This window comes from Helicoverpa armigera, chromosome 16 (assembly GCF_030705265.1).
Source record: "Helicoverpa armigera isolate CAAS_96S chromosome 16, ASM3070526v1, whole genome shotgun sequence".
NCBI classification, from domain to species: domain Eukaryota; kingdom Metazoa; phylum Arthropoda; class Insecta; order Lepidoptera; family Noctuidae; genus Helicoverpa; species Helicoverpa armigera.
Window position 1 is genome coordinate 5,842,060 of NC_087135.1, and position 18,685 is coordinate 5,860,744.

An 18,685-nucleotide genomic window follows, 5' to 3' on the forward strand; every position below is an offset into this window, starting at 1 on the left:
GCATGCAACAATAGTAGTTCATTGACACTGGAGACTGTTTTTTCAGGAACTATCTTTTGAACGAGAATTTATTCAGACCTAGACTTTAACCTCATCTGCTTCTATTATTTGAAATATCAATTCTCCTATTGGGAAAGTACATAAATACAAAATTCCACAAAATCGGTTCAGATGTTCTCAGAACAAACACGACTTTGTTTCACACACTTAGGTACATATACATACATGTATGTATGTATAAAGCTTAGAGTACTATTACGTTTCGAAATCGGAATTTTCACTAAAGTGAAATATAAATAAAAATAATGTTGAAAGGAAGAAATCTTACACATCATGTAATTTTATAGCGTGCTATAAAATAATTTACGAGTTTTGTTTAATGTTTTAATATCTTAATGTTAACACCTGGCTCTATTAGCTAAACATTTACTTAATCGCAACTAAACAGTTACACGGGAATTTTAAACTACCGGTATATCGTTTAGTAAGCCGAAACCTGCTATCTGATTCTGGTTTGACTTCTATTATTTACCGATTTGTACGGCACTTACAATGATGATGTCCTCCTAGCCAATTATCGGCTACAGCGGCGGTTCTCATATATGGAGATCAGACAACTGCGCAGGACATATTATTTGCGGGCACAAGCATTTGCGCAGACACAGGTATACTCACTATTCTTTAATCCTTCACTCTCATAGCCCGATGGGACGTCAATCCGACACGACCAGAGAGAGATCAGGCGCAGAACTGACATTTATAAGCTTACAATATGGTAAGGGAATTCTGGGGGAAAACCTCTATAGCATATCTAAATAAAATAAATAAATGAAATCTGAAATTAGAAAGAAAAAAAAGTCTGTAACTTTTTAAGATATTTATTTTCAGCCAGTTAACTGTTTCGATTCTTTTCGATTTGAAACCTCTTTAGCGTAAATCAAAGACGGTATATAACGCAAGTGTATAGATTTATTGAAGTAGTGAAGCATACGGTTTCGAGATGCCAATAGTGCATAACTAATAGCTCACAATAACATAACAGCATATAAAGTGGGGCATAACCAAAGCAAACATCAACAGTCAGACAGTTTACCTCGGAATATATTCCACTAAGAGTACTCGCATACTGCAATCTTTTAATCGGCCGATAGTTTATTTGGGCTCATAATCAGTATGAAGATGAGTAGCACGCACATTATGAAGACCAAGTATTAAGCCGGTATGAAACCGACTGATAACTTTGATTGGAATCAAGATTTTCTTAAAAACTGTCAACTATTGGCCTACTATTTAGTCAGTAGTATGCGGGTACTTTACAACTAGATTCTCTTACTTACGGAATATCGTAACTTTTCAGTTGAAGAACCGTTGAATCTTGGAGTAAAGAAGTCTTGAGTGGAAACTGCAAGTTGGGAAAAGTAGTAACTCGACTCGACCTAATTGAAATTACGACTTTGTACGGGCGGGTAAAGTAGGGTACGGTAAATACTAATAATACAAGGAATCTTCTGAGGATATTTTATTGAAAATATGCGAAGGCATCACGATTTTATTGGTCTCTGTGTAGCATACTTATGTAGATAGGTTTTAATTTAAATATTGTAAAGTACCTTTAGTTCCTTCGTTAATGCAAATTGAAGTACCTATAATTTAATCACAAATCTTTTTCATGCACACTACTGTAACAATAATTTCACACATCATAAAATATGCGATTTCTAAACGTCATGAACATAAAAGTTTGTACGTAATTATGATATTTTGAGAAGCCGCAACTGCATCGAATCGTGCGCCGTAGCCAATCTACTAATATTCAAAGGCATTCCGCAATGTCACAGTGGGAATTACAAGATTTTTTTATTACCTACTTTATTGATTATGTGTTGAAATTATGGGTGCATGTAGCTGAAGCAAGTTAACATGCGCAAGTGACAAGTGACAAGAGCACGCGGGTGGGTGTTTTGCTTTGGTAAGTGCGCGAGTCGCAGGACCCGCGCGTTTTTATAATGCATGTAACCTGCGCGTTTGCCTCAATATGCGCAAGCTGCTTGCACCGTGTAGATGCATCCTATAGTTATGGTATTTAATCCTAATTCTTCAGTATTGTTTATGAAGAAAGGCCTGAAAACAAAACACGTCTACAAATTGCAATGTCAACAAAGAACGGAATGTTCTAGAGAACACAAATAAGGAAGTCCTAGTAGGAGAAACATTTAGTTGTAGACATCGCACATACATGGTTAAAAAGATTAAGTGCCGTTTGTCGTAAGATATGAAGAGTTTGTGGAGTAAGACAGTTTAACTAGTAGGTACCTAGTAGTAACTTAACACAGTGAAAAGAAAAATTTTGAAAGCCTGACTGACAGGATCATGTTGTACTTTAAGAGATGGTTTACGATTACAGTAGCGGGATTACACTCGGTCAGATTTAAGAGAGATCAACTTTTACCTTTTATCTCTGCAAGATTCAGAATTTATCATATCAAAACCGTCAAACTAGTATAACTACATTTTTTAATGTGAAAAATAAATATTAAATTGAAAAATTAATTTAAACAATATTATTTTAAGTAATTGCTTTATTTAGCGTAATGACGCTTCACCCACCCGCGCCCAGTGGTCAAAACCCGCAAGTTTTAGTCACAGCCCGCAAAAGGCCTGCACAGTGGAACGAACTCTTCGTCCTTACTGACTAAACTCACAATCACTTCTATATTAGCACTGGCTTATTGCCAATAAAGACTTTTGTGGCAATGCAAAACTGTTTCGTTTATTAAGAGAAAGTTTGGAATTTATTCTTAAATGGCAAGTTTTAAATATGTGATAAAAGGCACAATTTATTTTTTTTATCTCTCTGTGGGAATTTATAGTCTCATTTGAAACTCTTTCACCATAAAGGTGCTTTGATACCCTTATAACCTTTTTATTGAAATAAAGTAGTAAAAATTTAATATGGGATTTTTTGCTAATGTTGTACCATTTATTTCTGTCTACAAATAATTCAATTACAATGAATGTTATAGAAAACACACGAAAAAATCAAAATTAAGTGAAGCTTTTGTGCCGTTTGTTGTTGCATGAGATTTACAAAAGAGACATCGTATATTTTTTAAGTTCTCAGAATGTATTTACCATTATATGTGTGTTTTGCTGACTCGAATATAACAAAAACAAAATGTGTTTAGCAATAAAGATATCTGCTTACCTCTAGAGACTGGTGTATTTGATCTAGTTGAAACTTTGTTATAAAATCGAGTAGTAAAACATCGTCGTGTCAATCAAAACACACTCAAGACGCTTGCAAAAAGCATGATATCGTCCAAACAGGCCATTATTTAGCTATCACATATTTCAAGCGCAGGGAGCTTCAAACAGACTCGAGAACCTATTACTTTTTGCCGCTGACAGCTAATTTAACGTCAATATCTTGGTTAAGGAAGGCAAAGACGAGGCTTTTATCACCGGAGAAGCATAAAACACGTCGTGAGCGTAACGCAGCCAAGCATGTGGGTCGACCGCAATCGATGCTATAACAACTTACATCCATTGATTTAATATTCCATCTTCGTAAGAATAAGGCAGCCGACCACAAATCCGGATGAAGTTTTTATTAAATTCTGTGCTAAGCAATAAATTGAAAGTTGATTACAGTACACACTCTGTTTATTTTGATATACTGGTAATATTAGCTGAGTCAGCACTTTTCTAAAACAACCCTAATCCCAAAAGCAATATCTTTGGAACAGTAGATGATCATCCTAAAGCAGTTGATAAAATTCCGATATAAGTAATGTACGTGTTACATCGCCAGGATCACATATTACATAAAACCCTTCGAACAACAAAGCGCGTGCCATAATATTGCGATCTGATACATAAACATGAATATTGATATTATATCGTGATTGTATATTATTATGACCTTGTCAGCGCTATCTAGCGGTTTACCGCGATACCAAAAACTCCGAGTCTCAAGCATTATGCACCGGTTTCTTTGTTGATTACAAGATACGCTGTTATTACAGCTCTATTTGTGATTTCATAAATGAAAACTGGTAACGATGTGTATGTTGCAATGATTTTTAGTTCTTGTTTATTTTTATTTTGTCCAAACAAGATGAAAATAACAGATTATGACCACTGTGTCGGCAGGGCGCACTCGATTTGGTTCCAATACTTGCCGCTAGATGCTCCACTGTGCGGCGATGTAGCGAGATTCAATATGGCGGCGCCATTCGCCTCTGGAACAGGGCGGGGAGAACAGTCGCCGAATCGACACTACAATATCTACGCGTATTTTTGTCGAAACCGTCGGCTTCGTGACTCGAACGCGGGTGATATTGCAAAATAATCCAGTGTTTCTGTGTTAATTTATGCTGTTTGTGTTATCATAAGTGTATTATGGTGTTTTTGTGGTGAAAAACGTGAAAGGACTTTAGGGTAACAATGTCTAGCAGTTGACATGTTTATCTGTGTCGTGTGTGAAGATTTTCCCTTCGCGTGAGGAGGTGCGGTGCGCGAGTGTGCGCGCTGGCGCCCCTGTGTGCGTGCCGCGGCCGTGGATACGCAAGGATCCAATGATGGATTGCATTTCCATGGATGTATAGGTAAAATTCACCCGCAATTTTTTTTCACGTTTACTTGCGCGTTGTCCCACTGTGCAGTGCACAATTAACCAATTCGTTTGTGGGTTCTTTGTCTGGAATAGTATTACTTTTTACACTGACTTTGGATTTTAGTGTAACGATGTATCCTTGAATCGATAGGGATAACGTTAGTTTAGAAAGAGAATAAAACTATGAGCTTTCCGGTTTAGAGTTTCCTTATCTTAATGAATGAGGTTGGCTGGACCTTGAGTAACACTTGGTCTGACGAAATGTAATGTTTTCCTTCATGGTTCATTGTGTTACGTGCAGTTTAGATTTAAGATTCTGATAACCTGATATAGTACCGATAATTACTACAAAAGATAAAAAAATCTTGAATAAAAATAATCTATCTTGCATGTTCTAATTGGTTTCCAATAAAGTTTTGTATAGCCCGCCATTTGACAAAGAATATAAAATCACAAGCATATTAGGAATACGGCGAGCTTTATGTTAAAAGCGATTCACACTCACGCACAAAGTCTTGCTTGTATACCATTGAATTTTAATTCATTACATTCATGCAGAGTCGCGCGAGAATATGGTTCCCCTCGCTCTGTTCGCTGCCTCTGGTTATCAGCTTACAAAATGTCTGATGCTGTCTTACTCTGACGAACAGCTAATACGTATAGTTCCGTCTCTTTTCGGCGCATATTGCGCGTTTTTCTTCTTTTGCCGCGTCATATGCCAGTGTCGAAGCATAAGCGTAGTTTGGATTGTTTCAAAAGTGTATTCGATGAACGAATGCATTTCGTATGCGACGGCTTGATTCCGTCCTAATTGTAAGGCTGCCGGTTTGACCCTAATTGATTTGAGTTCCTTTGTTTAGGAGGTCGGGTAGGTTATTAATAAGAGGGTACCTACGTTAAGGGTAACCGCGCAGCCAGAGTGCGCAGTTAGACGTTGGGTACCCGGCCGCGCCGCACGTGGTTTCGTGTGGACAATTTGCCGCGAATCTTTTGTCCTGTTCAGTGCTTAATGCCGTGGAAAATGGGATTTTATCATTCATGGACCACCTGGTAATAACTTCCTTTGAACCCTGTTTGAGTCAAATTGCCGGGAATTTCGTTTGTAACGAATATTTTCCGCGATACTTTAATTTGGCCGCGATGAGAGAAAATTTAAATCACAGCCCCGTACGGTGTGAAAATAAAACAATGTAATTTTGCATAAATTCGTAATTTGTACCCTATGTAAATGTTCATACTGTATAGTATAATTAAGTATAATATTTTCAGTGAAGTGAGGGTGAGTGCGCCAGTGCGAATGAACAAGTAGACTACGTTATTCATGGGTCTGGACTCGTTATGCAAAGCGAAATGCCGAATTATGCAAATAATAACAATAATGCCCGCTTAAATTTTATTACGTCTTTAAGTAATGTCCCTTGTATATATTGGTATAAGACCTTTACAAATTGTCTAGAAATTGAATAGATTGAATGCAGAATAATCCATTTATGAGAAGATAAATTGAGAATAAACCCTTTGAGTAACGAAGTAAAAGAGAAGGGCGGTCGAAATACTTAAATTAGCAATTCATACTCGGGCGGAATATTTGTAAAATCGAAAACGAATCCCACAAAATTCAATCCACAAACCGAATCCAAAGTTAAGTAGTCTTAATTTTCATAGAGATCAACGTGTCTGACCTTTTGGAGAGCGCTAAACAAACAAGATTCCTTCGCAAATACTTTCAAAGGAAGGGATTTATTTACTGTTGGATATTTGAACAGATACTGTCAGTAATAAATCTCGAGTATAAACACCTTCACGTATCCTTTCAAGGAAGACAAAGGTTTTCACTCTATCGGCATTTATCCTCTACTCATATTACATTTGTTCGTCTGTTTGTCGGCTGTAAATATCTACGTAGTGCAGAATCTTTAAATCAATTGAACTTATATACGGTACGTGAAATCAGATATCCAATTTATTTCCTCGCTGTATTCGAGATACTCCCGAACAAATCGTATGAATTTTCAATCTCTTAGTTTCATTGAAATATTTTTCTCTCGACTCTCAAAGGGCTTAGTCAACGTTTTAAAATATTAACAACACATTTCATAGAAACTGTTTCGTTCTGTAGTCTAGTACATTACTTTATAGAGACTCCAGCTTTTCAATTGTCTTGTTTTCCGAGAAATGTTCCGACTTACTAATCTTCTTAATATTGCGAATGTTCTCTAGTTTTTACGGTAAGTATTTGTTAAAGTTGAGAAACTTTATTTTCTTAGTTATAATTCTGATGGTGTTTACGAAGTACCTTGTTGAAAAAACTTGAAAAGTTTGGATATGAGAACATATTGAGCAAATGTAGAACTTTGAAACGTAAGTTATACAGACCTACTTATAAATAAAGTGGAAAAAAATTCCCATCATTTACTTTTTTTAAATTATTGTTCGTTCTAAGTTTTTGTTAAGCTTTTTTCTCAAAAAAAAACTGCTAAAATGGTTTCTTATACATTCAAAATCTTTTCAAATTATTAAACAGTTGTCTTTTTAAATAATAACCATGTCTATAAGGCTCTAATCAGTAACCTTAATCGTTACTATATTGATGTTTATATTCCATTGATTTGCATAGCTAATCCATTCTATAGTAAAGTCACGTTTCGGCGTGGCTCAGACCATTGCTGAAGTAAGCAAGTTCGCCTTTCCCCCCATCTTCTATTTATTCGAAAGTGGCAAAGCTTCTTAAAACAACTAATGTCTATTAAGTTATCCAAGAATTTGTACCACGTAAAAAGGTTTTTTAGAGCCAAGTCCGACTAAAAGTAAAGCCTAAATTTAATATTTTTGCGCTACACACAAATTATGCAGACCGCGTAAACGAAAACTGAATTATTTGTGAAAAAAATTGAAAAGCTAAATATTGGTATTTTGTATTAAGTTGTATTGAAGTTTGCAATAAAAATAAAACACCCGTGCATTTTTTACAATTTAAGCGTTATTTATTTTACAAATAAAGCCTATTCCAATTTTTTTTTACACAAAATATTTATCGGTCTTTACTAGTAGCTGTATATTCATGTAATTTCAATATTTATAGTTCTAGCAATTAAGCAAAAATTGATTATATTTTTCAACGTCCATAATATGTGAAAAAAGCTGATATAAATATGTGCGCATACCCAAATAAATTATATGCTCGCTACATATTGTTTTGTAACGTTTATTTTAATTACGGTATACGGTTCTCTTTAGTATCTCTTTCATTAACAAGTCGGGATAAAAGTCGGGATTTTCCTTTGTTAAAACGACGTAATTAAGGTTTGGTGACTTCTCTTGTTTCAATTCGTTTTTCGATTCAAGTGCTGAAAATATGAAAGAGTAACCATTTTGGTGGGGGTTCACCCGCATCTCATGGGAATTACTGCCCGGGCCGGGATAAATTATAGCCTATATAACTCAGGAAGAGTGTAGGTTTCCAAAAATGAAAGAATCATTCAAATTATTCAAGTAATTTAGGAGCCTTAAGGGGGGCAAACAAAAACAAAAAAAAAACATTTCTCAAATTAGTATAGATTACCCACATACTTAATGTAAATTTGAGACGAAAAGTCTTATGTATTCTAATCCTGAATTAAAGTTCGAAAGGTTCGTTCACAGATAGGTGAAATTGTTACCTAAACGATAACAAAATTCGAACTTCAAACGCCGATGCAAAATATTATATTTTAAAGTTAATCAATTGATATAATTTGGTACGACGTAAAATAAATATTATTCGTCCATTCTAGGTATTTCCTTTCAATAAACAGATCCCAGGAAATGTTTACTGCAGTAATATTTTACGAGGGAAATTGACTTAATTGCAGTAACTGCTTAACGAACTTATTACTTTACATACAATAAAAAACAAATATACTTCCTGACGTGTACAAAATAGTGAAACTGTATTAATATCATTGCTCTAAGGTTATAAATAAAAGTTGTCAGTTGAAGCAGTAACTAGTTCTCTGTGATTTAAATGTTCATGTCATGAGTAAACTACGGATCAACTAAACTTATTTCAAAACTTGTAATTAAGATACTCTAAATACGATTAGGTAAATAAACTTATTGAAACCTTTACATAGTTCTTTTATTGTATTGCGTAGCGGGATACGACCAGTAGGTATAGAAATAACGAAAACTGCCACTAGCTATATTAAACACAAAAATCCAATATGTAAAGAATTTACTCATAAAATGAGTATCACAATAAACACTTAAACAAAATCGAAAAATCCTTCACTAAGCCGAAACTTTTAATTAAAATTGTTATCGGTAGAACCCTAGTTTAGTTTCAGTAAAAACTGAAATGTAAAAACAAAAATATTGCATAAAATGTGGAATATAAATTAAATGCTGTATCAAAACTCTTTTGTAATTGTTACAAACCATTTGTGACGGCCAATTGATATTTTGTTTCGGATGATTGGCTCAATCGCTTTTGTATTCGGTTTATTAATCACCTTTATATTGTATTGTATTTCTTTTTACTTTTGCTCCATCTTTTGTTTTTTGCTGGATTCAGTCGTTTTTATTTAGTAATCTTTTGACAATCGGGTCAATGAAAATATCCCAAGGTATGTCTTAAAATATTTGACGTCTTCTCCAAATCATTTGCAATCTTTTTTTTTTAAGTTATTCTTTTTACAACTAAATTAGGGTCGGCCTCTAATTTAACCGAATAGAGCCAGCTGAGAACATTTTTTTTCTCATTGAGACTCATTTTTCTAGAACTTTCAATTTGACATATTTCTTATTTGACACCTGTACATTTGTAAAAAGAACACACAAATAAAAAAACAACGATGAAATAAGTATCCAAGAACAGTAATCGCATTTGCTTCATTTGCAACACTGAAGTGCTTCTAGAAATCAATCGCGCTAATCGACACATGAAAGCTTTTACATAAATATAGAGTTTTTCATTAAAAACTGGCATTTTCTACGACTTTCCATCACTTAAAACCAATAACTTTTAATCTTCAACTATTGATGAATAGAAGCTAAAATGCACGAGTGCGGTAATTCATAGAAGGTAAAATGGAATGAAAACTTTTCTTTGAAGCTGACATTTCGAATTTATTTTTTAATTTCTATGTAGATTTTTAAATCAAATGTTTTCAATTTAAATAAAAGAACGAAGAAATCTCAAAATAAAGTGTAAAATTAACTATCTACATGCGTAATAATTATTGCCCTCGTGTTTTACAAGTAGGTAACAAATATTTTAAATTGTCTGCCTCTACTTGTAAATAAATAAAAAAAGTGTAAATAAATAAAGAAACGTTTTGTTAAAATTATTAGTAAAAGATACTGAAGCCAAAGCAAAGAAACGTAAGTTCCTATGTAGGTATATTTTACTAGGTAGTAACAAATGGTCCGGACGTAAAAATGTAGACAATAAGATCTCTATTGACAGTAAAAACGATGATGGACCATCATTGGACCATGATGGACCTTAATTAAGGACCAAAGCAAGATAATGATGACGATATCGATTACATAAGCATCACTAGGTGATGACGTACGCATTGTTTTATGAAGTTTATCACTGTTAACACAAGGCTGACCTTAAGGATACGAAGAATTTACAAATAATAGGTATTTGACGCAAGTAAATATTTACACCGAATATTTTCATAAATTAGACGGTCGTTAAGATTGAATTTAATTTATAATCAAGGATGTAGCTTCGGTAAATAAGTGGTTACTTCCTCTATGAAATAAGTATAAGTCTGTCTAAGTTTTTTAAGTGATACTTACGTTGCATGCACGGAAGCTGTTTTAATTCAAGGGTTTGAAATGAGTATGAAAATCTATGTATTTTTACAAATTTCATTAAAAAACATTAGAACCTATGTTATACCGTACCTAACTGTTAAACAACCCTTGCTTAAAGGGTATAAATTATAATAATTTCATTCCTTTGTGAGAAAATCCCGTATAAAATTCAAATTCATTCAATGGTTTTGAGCTTATCACAGACAGGCAGACACTGAGGACTTCTTCTTAATTTGTAGTGACTCTTACTTATAAGTTTCAAATTCTAGAGCAAACTTGCTAGAGAACTTAAACTGTGTTTCAAGTGGAGCCACAAAACCATGTTTGTAAATAATAAATTAGAAAAAAAAGCGGTCGGTCTGTGTAACGTTATGGGCGCTTTACCGAGGGTCATAGTTTAAACATGGGTTTGGCCATAAAATTTCAATGTATCCTTTGTCCTTTTTACGGTCTTCAAACACTCGAGGTTTTTCAGGACTAAGATAGTGCTTGAGTTATATATTTTATGGACCAAGTAGTTTTTTCTCACGGTAACTATACTGAGATGGGATTCGGAACAGTGATAGGTATGTTGAGGTTTCTTATAAGACTTATTATATCTGATAAATAAGTATTAATCCTTATTGATATGATCAAGAGCGCCTTCTGAATAAAAGCTCCTACAATCTAATTTTCTTCTATACAAAAGGTCTCATTTTTATACCCAGTGGTGATAAATTAATTCTTTATTAGAATCGAAACCAACAAAGTAAACACAATATAAAATCTTCAATAAACAAATCAATTCAGTCTCTAAATAAATTAAATGTGACGTAATTCACCAAATTAGGCAATAAGTGATGAATATTTATATTAAACATTAATTAAAGCATAGCTTCGGTCAATTAATGTATTACTATGTAAATTGATTCATACACCGCGAACGCGAGCTGCCTAAAGCCTATCTATATTTGTGTAGTTATTGTAACCAAACGTAGACTTTTGTCAATATTTATTTTGTTACTGCATGTGCATTCAACCCTCGATTTGCTCGCCTGAATATCCGTGGTTTACCCAATACCGGGAATATTGTAAAGCTCTTTCAACGAATGCATAGGTACAGTTTTAAACTGAACGCTTCGAATAGGAAAAAAAACGTTAGTTATTTAATACTAATGATATCTTTTGTCCACAAATATCAGATCTAAGTATAAGAAAAATATTTCTTTAGCGAAGCATTTTATGAATCCCGAAGGAATTTCCTCTCGTAGAAATCGTGGAAGAGATCACAGCTAATATAAATACTTGTTTCCGCGTATAAATCTCACCTGTCAAGGCATTTTGCTCTTAATAAAAGGAAAAAGCAAAAGAGTTGTAAGATCTTCTAGCGGGTTTATAAATAAAGAACATTGCCAACATAATAAGATAAGAATATTTATAAATACTTGGATTCATTGACTACTTATAAAGGCAAATGTATTTAGCGAAGAGTTATTGATAGCGCGTGAGAACAGATGTTCATATAGATGATAATGTGATTGCCAATAAACATCTTGAAGTTACAAAAGAGAAACAAAGAAAATTTTACTTTCAAATAAGAGCTAAGAATAATTAATTACAGTAAAAGAAGTAGAATTCCACGTAATAATGTTAAAATCCACACAGAACATATTAATGGAGAAACATTTCGGCTTGGCACGGTGTGCGAGCGAGTAAACTTTTTAGTTTTTTGTGCGCGCTTCGCTGCTGTAACAAAAACGGCCATTTCATTGTTGTTAAAATCTGTTTGACTTTTTCAAATTATTCTACGTCGTTGCCTGTTATCTATGAGATACAATTTCTGTTCTCCATAAGTTATTTATACGATATCCAGACTAAGACTGTTATTATCAATAACACCTAACAATAGCTCGATAATGCCTACATTTTATAAAAATTGCTTACTTAGCGTTACTTAAAATAGCTTCGTAAATCACCTACGTTAATAAAGCGCGGGCTTTTAGTAAACTCTAACTGAACGACTTGCTCTCTAAAGATAATGTCATTATTTGCCATTCAAATGAATTAGAAGCACCTAATAAAGATTCCTTTGAATGGGTCTCTTAATCTGCTTGGGAAAGCACTAAATCTCCTTTATCCTTTGACGTATATGGGTCTGTCTCAACGCTGATTACTGCAATTATTTAGGACCATTCTATATGAAGATTGACATAACACTGCGCACTACGTGATGAGATTACTCAAATTGTTTGTCCAAAATACACGTCATTTTTCTCATGCAGAAGTTAAAGCAGTGGCAACGCAATAATTTTAATTCTGTTCTGCCAGGCGAAGAAATTCTGTTTATTACGAACAATACTGAAAGTAATGTTTCAACTGTACTCGCGTTAAATGCAGAACAAAATGAAACTGCGGGAAGCGATAAACTTGGAGGAATTAAAAATGTACAATCAGTACAGTCAGCTGTTTATACGAACACTGATATTATAAGAGGTTGTCCAAATCTACTGAGATCCACTGCAATGCGGCTGCATAATCAGGTCAACCTGGTACATAGGTACGTTCGAAATGAATTTAGACCGACATGGCTTCTTACATAAACGACAAACAAGATTTAAGCCGAACATAAAATTGGTGCATTGAGAAAATAACGGAACGATCCAATTTACTCGGATCAGTCCATCTGGCAGTTCCAATTCCCGCAAATTTTTAATTCCACAAAGTTTTATGAACTCAGCGCAAGTAATAGCTAATTTTATTTTCGTCCGTATTTAAAAACATTTGGGTAAAATAAATGGATTTGATTTAAAAGGATCTATTCGGTGCGAAGTGAAAATTGTTAAAACAATTTGAGAGACAACCACAATTAGGGTTCTGAATAACTTTTTAATTTAACACTCTCTGGCTTGGAATTCTAATTAAATAAGACTAAAGCGATCGCTTAAGTAATTAATATTCATAGTGAAGTCTTTCTAGGACTTATTTTCAACAATTTCAACTCGGTAATGCGAGTTGAAAAGTGTTATTTTTAAATTCTCTTATCTCAGATCGTCCGCATCTCTCGGGATTTCATTAATGCGAAGCGAGCAAATAATTCCCCGTGTTTCTTTCATTAGAAGGATTAACTCTTAATTTTCTTTTGAATTACCTACATTTTTATAATGCCAAATTTTAACTTTTAAAATGATATGGCTCTCTTAACGCGTTTCACGAAATACTTTTTTGAAACTTCATTTACGAGCAAAAATTTTCATTGCCTTGATATGAAGCCAAAGCTACGTTGTACAAAAAAGCAATTAAATTATTTTTAGAATCTCGCCCATGCTCCTGTTTTTATCGGATGCGAAACACGCCGTTGATTGATATTAACTGCGATTAAAGTTAATTTTAATCAGTTATGGAGGCATCAAGCGGCAAGTAGGCAGTTAAATTAACATAGTTGTTGGTAGGTAAGGCAACTACCGGGCTTATGTAACACTTTACAGAGCTGCGGTTGTTATGACAACTTAAATAGAGGTGCCATCTGTTTTCTTATAGTCCTGACTTCGTAGTTGGGTACATTTTGTGTCTTATGGTAGGATAAAGGTGTGTTCTCATGCCATAAACGGAGCTGTGGTCATCAATAATTGTGGTCGAAAACCACCAGTGAGGGATACATTTGATTGGTCAGCTCGGAGTCTATACTTATCCGATTTATATGAAATTCCCAATAGGTACTTAGCAACCGTTTATTCAGATATCAAATCTTGTTTTTTACAACTCGAAGGGACGTTTTTCATTAACTGCGGAAGGGTCCGTAATCTTGAACCTCAAATCGGATTGCCATGGGATTTTCCGTCGTTTATTAAGGAAGGTTTGGAGCTATTAAGTCTACTTTATATGTATATTTAAGGGTGATGAGTTACGGATAAAGTTACCTATTATTTTATTTGTTTACTAGCTTTTGCCCGCAACTTCGTTCGCGTGGAATAGTGACTACCAGCAGATTTTTGATTTGACCAATAGATGGCGCTATATGTCCGGAATATTTTTTTTTTTAATAAAAACTATCCTATGTCCTTTCTCAAGTTTTAAACTATGTCTGTACCAAATTTCACACAAATCGGTTCAGTAGTTTAGGCGTGAAGAAAAGACAGACAGACAGACAGAAAGACAGACAGAGAGACAGAGTTACTTTCGCATTTATAATATTAGTTTGGATACCTACATTATTTTATGTTAATTAAAAACGACACAAGTAGCTATGCCTTAAATAATTTGAATAGGTACCTAATTGTTAATTATTTTTTTGTTTACTCAATTAATATATTACCCGTGAAATGAGTCAGGTATATACTATTAGATACGATGTTTACAATCGTAGTAAATCATTACTATATTTACTTCATACTATCATGCTAAAATTAGTCATTTTATTATCAAATTGATTGATTATTGTGACAATTAATAAGCATATTTTGTAATGACTGGCAATCTTTTATCATATTTACTAATACGGAATGATTTTGATAAGATACCTAAAGTTGAAAAATACCTATATGTAAATACATATTTAGCTTCAATTTTGCGGTCAAAGTTATGCCTTAAAATTCTACAACAATGTTTTATTAACAGATCAAATGAGATGAGGAAGAAGGTTAGCTCTCTTGTCTATGGGGAATTCCTAGACATGTTTTTGTGTCGGTCATTCTTAATTCAAAGTGACTTGTCATCATTACAAGACAACTTATAAGATGAGATGCAGCTGACTATATACATAAGTACAATATAAGTAGTTTCCTCCTTACATAGAGGCAAGTACATTAGTAGTTCAAAACAAAAAGAAATAAGAAAATGAGAAAATTTTCAAAAGTTCAGAGTCATAACGTTCTATCTTGACCATTAAATAAATCATATAATAAGTAGTATGTACAAATACGTGAAATAAAAAAATGAACTTATATAACTGAAATACTTGATGTGCATTTTTAAATCTATCTCCGATCTGGCAACATCAGATCGCGTTCCACCACATTTGTTAGCACTTCCTAACCACGGAGCCTAGTATTCCCAGTTTGCAAGTGTGGTTACAAACTAATATTATAGCTGCAAATATTCCCACAATGTGCAAGGAAACATTTAACTAATCGTTTCCTTCTATTGACTTGCTAATTTATTCGCAATATTCATGAGTATTATAATTTTATATTACAATCATTTATAATTAATTTGCATTCTGCACTTTGTCTAATGATTTATTGAACACATGATACGCAATTGCGTTGGCCAATTTGAATTTTCACTTTCTGATTCATATTGTACAGTCAACTTCAGGTCAGTGGTAACAGTTTTATAGGAAAATCGTACTTATTACTATTGAGCAGTGGCGGCCCTAGGGGTGTGCGAACTGTGCCATCGCACAGGGCCTCGCGCTTGGGGGGGCCTCGCGCTACGACCCAAACTAATATAAAAAATTATAATTAAAAAATATATATCTGGTCCCAGAAAAAAATAGACTTTTTCTTTATTTCTAATTCATTCTGCGTTTACTTTTTCAGTCCTCAATTTAACAAAAAGTTAGAACACCAAAGTAACAAAAAAAACTGGCTCTCGACCTAGTCACGGATTCTTTTTATTTGTGCTTAATTCAGAGTTTAATTTGAGAGTCCTTAATCAAACAATTAAAAAAAAATTGCGCTCGCTACGCTCGCGGCTGTTCACTTGACAGTACCTTTCCTTCTAACTTGATTAGAGTAGGTACTTTTATGTCCCAAAACTCAAAAATTTTCGCGCTCGCTGCGTTCGCGACTTCACCTTGCACTGTTGTTTGTTATACAAGTTTAGGTGGTTTAATTTAGTGACCCAAAGTTCAAAACTTTTTTGCGCTCGCTTCGCTCGCGCCTGCTTTTCTTCCCTCTTGTTTTCTTTTTTTCATCAATTTTTAGCCGAACCTAGAAGGTAGCGCCGCCTTTAAGTCCTTTTATTAACAAGAAAATAACTCCTACTTTCTGTATGAACTTTCTTATTTACGACGTTCGAACTACTCAAGTCACAATCTTTCAATACATAGGGGGCGCTTGGGCCATGATTGCACCCGGGCGCTACATGAGCTTGAGACGGCCCTGAATCAATTATACGAAGAGCTGAATATTATCTCGGTGCTGAAATATATTTAGAAAATAATTTAACTGAAATTTATCCCACTACCGAAATAGTCTTGAGCAAAGAAAAAGCAGTTTTTCGAGGCTTGAAATTATTAAAACATGTTTATGGAATTCGATGACACAAGATCGACTTTCAGCCCCTGCTATTCTTTCAATCGAAAATGACGTTGCTCATTCATTCGGTTATTTTGCTTTAATTAAAGATTTTAGTCTTAAGAAAAGTCGCAAGCATCATCATCATCATCCTCCGAGCCTTTTTCCCAACTATGTTGGGGTCGGCTTCCAGTCTAACCGGATTCAGCTGAGTACCAGTGCTTTACAAGAAGCGACTGTCTATCTGACCTCCTCAACCCGATACCCCTTCTGGCTTCTGACTACCCGTAACGATTGCCAGGGATGTTCAATGACAGCCGGGACCTACAGTTTAACGTGCCATCCGAAACACAGTCATTGGTGTCTAAGATATACTTAGAAAGTACATACAAACTTAGAAAAGTTGCATTGGTACTTGCCTGACCTGGAATCGAACCCGTGCCCTCATACTCGAGAGGTTGGTTCTTTGCCCACTAGGCCACCACGACAGAAAAGTCGCAAGCATTAGATCATTTTAATATTTGTTAATTTTGTATTAAAAATAAAATTTTATTAATTTGTTTAACTTGAGCATTTCTCCTCAAACATGAAGATTAGCTAAATCAAAACACCAGCCTACTCTCGCAACATATACTTTTCACGTAGGACAAAGGGCCTCGCATAGACCTGCCGCACGTAGCCTCGCAATGGCTAGGGCCGCCGCTGCTATTGAGTTAAGGTGCATGACAGTTACCACTGATGTGCAGTCTACCGTACAAGTGATAAATAAATAAGTTATATTGAGGACTTATCGTTTAAATGTCATACAAACCTACGTAGTAAAATAAAGATTAAACTCTTTAACTCCTAACTACTTTCGTATCTACATGTTTAATTCTATTTATTGTGACAAAATCGCACATCGAGCATTTTGGAACCATACTCAGGTAAATAAATGTTGTTTTATAGACGTGAGAAATGTAATATTATCTACAAACATATACCTAATCGTACAATATCTTGCTTAGTACAAGACTCCAAGTTTAGAAAATAGACAAAGAGCGCACGTGTTCGAAACAAAAGGCAATAAGGAGTAGGGTTGGCACGCATTCAATTCTATTGTTTTCTTTCTGATGAGACCTGTCTTAAGATAATCACATACATATAAGTTTAGGTATATTTGGTCGCAGAACAAAGGTTGTTTGTTCCCATATTGAATTTAATAATTAGAGGTTGTAATTGCACATTCTACTTAAAAGTTGTCACATCTTAGACTTTTTTGAATTTACTTAAATTCTAAATTCAACAACAAAAATAAGTACTCCGAAAAAGTCCCAATGTAAAAGAACCACGGAGCAGCCCTGTATTTGGCCACGCGAATCCAGTTATTTACACACACTGACCATTGACCACTATAGAGTATTATCACATCTCTTTACGGCCATAACCAGGATTACAATAGACACGTGTAATTATTTATTTAAATGCCGCGCAGACTATAATAATAACATTTTACACGCGACAACCCTGTAGTTCGCGGTGTGGATCTTGTTATTTATGTTCGCTGACCACTATTGAGTGCTGTTCCCGTCTGTTTATGCTAATAGCTGACATTACATACCTACACATTTCAATATTTATTTTTAACGTTAAATATAATGGGCCTTACTACAAAAACTTTAAACCCTGTTTTACACTTGTCTAATAAAATTTTGGCTGCAAAATGAACCATATGTCAACGTCATAATTTGACATTTTTTTAGACAAGGCATAAACTGACGTTTAAAAGTTTTTGTGGTAAGACGGAATAGGTCCATCTTTTAGATAACCCTAAAATAATGGACACTTATTTTTTTATTTTCTCTCACAAACAAATAACAACGAAGATATAGCACGATTGAATTTTGTGTTACGTCATTTCTAAGTACAAATACACAGATGTGACGTCACTAGCCCCCACTCTTAATCTTTGTTGCGTTATATCTTAGTAAATATTTATGGTCTTACTACAAAAACTTAAATATGTACCAAACACTTGTCTAAAAAAAGTTTGGCTGCAAAATGGACC

At 34.3% G+C, this 18,685-nt stretch overlaps 1 protein-coding gene across 7 annotated transcripts in view; it reads left to right on the top strand.

The window, feature by feature from the left end:
- The first annotated feature begins 4,227 nt into the window (after nt 1-4,227).
- The window catches only part of LOC110376501 (uncharacterized), a 209,786-nt gene continuing 195,328 nt past the window's right edge, over nt 4,228-18,685 (top strand). For 4 of the 7 annotated variants that reach the window (XM_064038615.1, XM_064038618.1, XM_064038619.1 and 1 more), the window contains exon 1: nt 4,228-4,607. The gene's annotated coding sequence lies outside the window, so the exon portion shown is untranslated. Of the gene's footprint in view, nt 4,608-5,514; nt 5,666-18,685 lie in introns of those variants that run through there. The other 3 variants (XM_064038617.1, XM_064038621.1, XM_064038616.1) reach the window with 2 other exon arrangements.